We start from the raw sequence: 4779 nt of genomic DNA on the forward strand, positions 1-4779 counted from the left end.
GGGCGGCAAACTCTGGCACGGAGAGGAGAGGACTCAGCCTGCGGGTCTCAAGCAGGCAGCTTGGGGAAGAGCTTTAAGCCTTCTGTGGTAGGCAGAGCAGGAGGCAGACAGAGAGTGCAAGCTGAGGCGCGCTCTCAGTCTCCTGAAGTGGCTTGTGCTCAGGAGGCAAGGGAGCTCCCTGCTTTTGGCAGGGGAGAGGAGACAGCTGAGGATCCAGGAGGGAGCTGGAATCAGGGGGATCACCTTGCAGCTCCTAACTCGGAGGAGTATTTTCTGTAAAAAATAGAAAAAAAAGAGAAATCTCTCCAAGAAGGAGGGAGAGTGACCGGGGACCGGAGAACCGGTCTGAGGCCGTCATACGAGGCCTGGAAACATCTAGAACGCATCACCCAGCAGCTGGCACGTGGACGGGGTGTAGGGGAGGCGGAGCCCCATGGAACACCGTGTCGGACGACCGTGAGTACCACCGTCTATCGGGAGGCTCATCCAAGATAAAGATCTCCACTGTAGACCCCTCTTAATGTGTATTTTAACATCCAAGTCGTGGCAGACGAGTTGAGGGGAGGGGCAACACCCCGATAGACTGGATGGAGAGAGGGCGCAAGCTCCACACTTGGCTCCTCGATCTTATCTCTAGAGGCCTTTAACAAGTTATCCTAAGGACCAGAGAAAAAACGACCCTTAAGCAAATATTCTGAGAGATCAAAACCCTAGAAGCCTTTTGAAAGGGGGTTGTAAAAGAAAGGTCACCGCAGTGGTATGGAAAATCTTCCAAAGCAAAAATTTAAGATTAAACTAAATAGTCAGCGGACAAATTCCACTGTGGAAGACAAACTGACCACCTAGCAAAAAATCTGTTGAGTAAGATCTGAGCCCAAATGTGGGAGTAGTGACAGGTTTGGGCAGGAGGTGCCTAAGACAGCAACTCACCCAATAAAAACTGTAACCTACAGTCCCAATTTGGAGATAACCTCACTTGCAGAACAACGAAGAAAGAATCACAAGTGTAGGCCAGATCAGACTGATCACCTGAACCACCCTCTCCATGAACACAAATCTCTTAGTTCATACTGAAGCCGCGGAGCACCCGAGTGGGACTGAAGGAAGGGGACTTGTTCCTATCACTGCTGAGGCCATCCCATTGAACCATACTACTGAGGCCAACCCATTAAATTGTACTACTGAGGAATGAAACCATATTTAGGTGTTTGGCTTCTCGGAATTCTAGGATTGTAAGTATAATATAGTAATAACTTTTCTGGTTCAAATTATATAGTTAGTTGTAGTTGTAATTGTTTTAAAGAACTGCATTTAGAGTATTGTTCCATATATATAGTTATTATGTTTTTTATGTTTATGGTATTTCTTAAAATAAAATTGTGTTGTATAAATTAAGTGTGAAATCATTGTGAAATCGTGCAATTAGCTGAAAATTTCCCCGGTCAGTGCATCAAATGAATCAGTAAATTGTGTGGGATCTTCTCTATTCCATAACCCACTAGAGACACTTGACAATGGCCCTCACTTGTCAAAACCAGATTAGGCAAGCTAAGGCAGAAACTGAACTAAAACTAGCTACAAGAATCAAGGACAACAAGAAGTCCTTTAGCTACATAGGGGCTAAAAGAAAAACTAATGTGAGTGTGGGGCCGCTGCTCAATGCCTCAGGATACCTGGTCACTACCACTCAGGAAAAAAACAGAACTCCTAAATGACTACTTTGCCTCAGTCTTTCACAAGACCAAAGGGAACAACACTCCAGGTAGGGCACAGAATGAGCAGGGTGGGATTAACACCATTCCCACCATTGCAATAGAACTGGTGTATGATCAGTTACAGAAATTAGATGTATATAAATCAGCAGGACCAGATGAACTCCACCCAAGAGTGCTGCAAGTGTTGGCCAAAGTAATCGCAGAGCCCCTGGCAAAGGTCTTTTGAAAATCATGGGCCTCTAGAGAAATCCCAGAGAACTGGAAGAGGGCCACTGTTGTGCCCATCTTCAAGAAGGGGAAGCGTGAGGACCTGGGAAACTACAGGCCAATTAGCTTAACTTCTATTCCAGGGAAAATCCTAGATACATTCATCAAAGAGGCTATATATGACAAACTTGCAGAAGGCATGATACTAAATGACAGCCAGCATGGCTTTATAGCAAGAAACCTTTTTGCCCGCCCCCCGCCTCCCCTCAAATGTGAAGTTCCTCCATATGGCAAAAGCCCCTTTTGCAGTATTTGCCCCCTTTTGGGGATGCTTTCTCTTTTCTACATTTTCTTCCTTCCTCTCTCTCTTTCTTTTATTATATTATTATTATTATTATTATTATTATGTTTATATAATGTGTACTTGTAGTGAAAATAGAGCTTGTAGATGCTTTTACAAATGTACTTTAAGTTTAGAAGTCAGTTGTACTATGTAACAATGTTAGCAAGAGCAGGAATCTCTGTATGGAGCCAGTCCCTGAAGAAATCATGGTTGATTGTGTAACACAGTAGCTAGTCTGGATAAACAAGTTAATGAGCGGCAATTAACACCTACAAAACTACAGACCAAGAAGAGGAAAGAATCAATACAGAGCCAGGAACTCCCTGAAACTTAACTGTTAAGGGTGTGGAAGCCCCGGTTTGAACTAATCAACACTGGAAACAGACCCTTGGGGCTGAAATACCCCCTGATCAACCACTTCCAGAGCTCTATTCATCATGGCAGTTAATCAATCAAAATTCATCAGTGCACTCCTGAGACTGCACGTACCTGCGGACGTGACCCCTGGGGCTGACAGCTGCCATCCAGCAGCTACCAAGAGGAACGTCCCTCGAAGTCAACGACCCCTGAATTGGGTAAGCCCGAGAATTGGGGAGTCACCAAAGTCTGCCAGAGAGGGATAAAAGGCAGCAAAGAATGACTCCCAGTAGCACCCTCTTTGACCTGACCAGCACCCTGACTGTCCAATCAGAAGGACCAGCTGGCAACCCTCTTCTGAAGCAACATCGCACTGAAAGATTCTTTGACTGACCACTGACAGCAGACTCCAGTGCTTGGGGATAGGTATATCTTGATACCGGTGCTTAGTGTTCATAGCTAGGTACTGTGAGTATGTGTGTGCGTATGTGAATGTGTGTGTGTTTGAGGGGATCAGCACCAAGGTTTATGGTCTGACTTTTGCATCCGTCCAATAAACTAGAATTTTATGATGATACTTTGAGTTGGTGTTTTGTAGCCAACAGCTTCATCGCAGGTAGATCTTGTCTGATCAACCTCATTTCTTTCTATGATCATGTGACTAGTCAGCTGGATGAGAGAGAAGTGGTTGACATCATATACCTCGACTTCCAGAAAGCCTGTGGCCTGGTATCCCATGAGGTACTGATCAGAAAACTGGAAGATATTGGGCTCAACTGCCGGACTATCAAGTGGGTGTTAAACTGGTTGCAGTGTAGGATGCAGAGAGTCCAAATAAATGGATTGGTGTTGTCCTGGTGAGATGTGGGCAGCAGCATACCCCAGGGGTTGGTACTTGGCTCAGTGCTCTTCAACATCTTTTTCAATGACTTGGATGAGGGGGTGAAAAGCCCCTTGGCCAAGTTCATGGACAACACCAAGATATGGGGTTGTGCAGATACACCCGCAGATAGGCTACAGATACAAGCAGACCTAGACAGGCTGACATGTTGGGCAGAATGGAACAAGATGAGGTTCAACATAGAGAAATGTCAAGGGCTGCATCTGGGAAGGAAGAACCCCCAGCACACCTACACGCTGGGCATTGCTAACCTGACCAGCACTATGAATGAAAGGGATCTGGGGGTAACAATAGACCCCAGTATGAATATGAGTCAACAATGCAACGCAGTAGCTGCTAGGGCCAATAAAACTCTGGCATGCATGAATCAATGCATCTCCAGTAAAACCAAAGTAGTGATTCTCCTGCTTTACTCAACATTGGTGTGGCTGCAGCTGGAGTATTGCGTCCCATTCTGGGCATTGCACTTCAACGAGGACATGCTAAAGCTCAAGAGGGTCCAGAGAAGGGCTACCCATATGATCAGGGACTTGCATGGCAAGTCATACGAAGAGAGACTGAGGGATCTCGGACTCTTCAGCCTAAAGAAAAGAAGGCTGAGAGGGGACCTGATTGCAGATTACCGCTATATCCAAGGCATATATCAGGGGCTCGGTGAACAACTGTTCACATTAGGAAAAACTTCTTCACAACTAGGGTGTCCAGACTATGGAACAAGCTTCCTTCAGAGGTGGTGCAATCATTTACCCTAGAGGTCTTCAGGAGAAGACTGGATGGTCACCTGGCTGGGATCACCTGACCCCCAGATCCCTTTCCTGCTCTTGCAGGGGGCTGCACCCAATGATCCTTCGAGGTCCCTTCCAGCCCTATGATTCTATGATTATAACTGGTATTTGTTACAGGTTCAAAGATTTTTGTATAGAAAATGAAACGTTCTCAGCAGCTATGTTTTCTCTCATTGACAATAGTAATCTTAGGTTAAATCTTGGCAGGTTATTTCCTGCCTTACTTAGTCAAATCCACACTGACTTCAATGGGAGTGTGATTGAGCAAAAACCTCATGAATTCCATTTAAAAAAAAATGTTCCAAGCTGAAGTGACACCTCAAGTTTCTGTTCTAGATTGTGCTGTTTCTTTTTTCTCAAAGCAACAGTTTCTGAAGTAAGTGCTGTTATTTTTTTCCTTATCTGCAAGAAAATTCCTCTTCCAAAATTTTTGCTGATATGCAAAGCCTTTCAAGAAAAACTTGAATTTCC

General features: G+C 45.1%; 1 protein-coding gene across 1 annotated transcript in view; it reads right to left on the minus strand.

Annotated features, from left to right (window-relative positions):
* CDHR3 (cadherin related family member 3) overlaps positions 1-4779 on the minus strand; it is a 72713-nt gene that overhangs the window by 40185 nt on the left and 27749 nt on the right. The gene's annotated exons all lie outside the window — the stretch shown is intronic.

Source organism: Alligator sinensis, unplaced genomic scaffold (assembly GCF_000455745.1).
Source record: "Alligator sinensis unplaced genomic scaffold, ASM45574v1 scaffold100_1, whole genome shotgun sequence".
NCBI lineage: Eukaryota > Metazoa > Chordata > Crocodylia > Alligatoridae > Alligator > Alligator sinensis.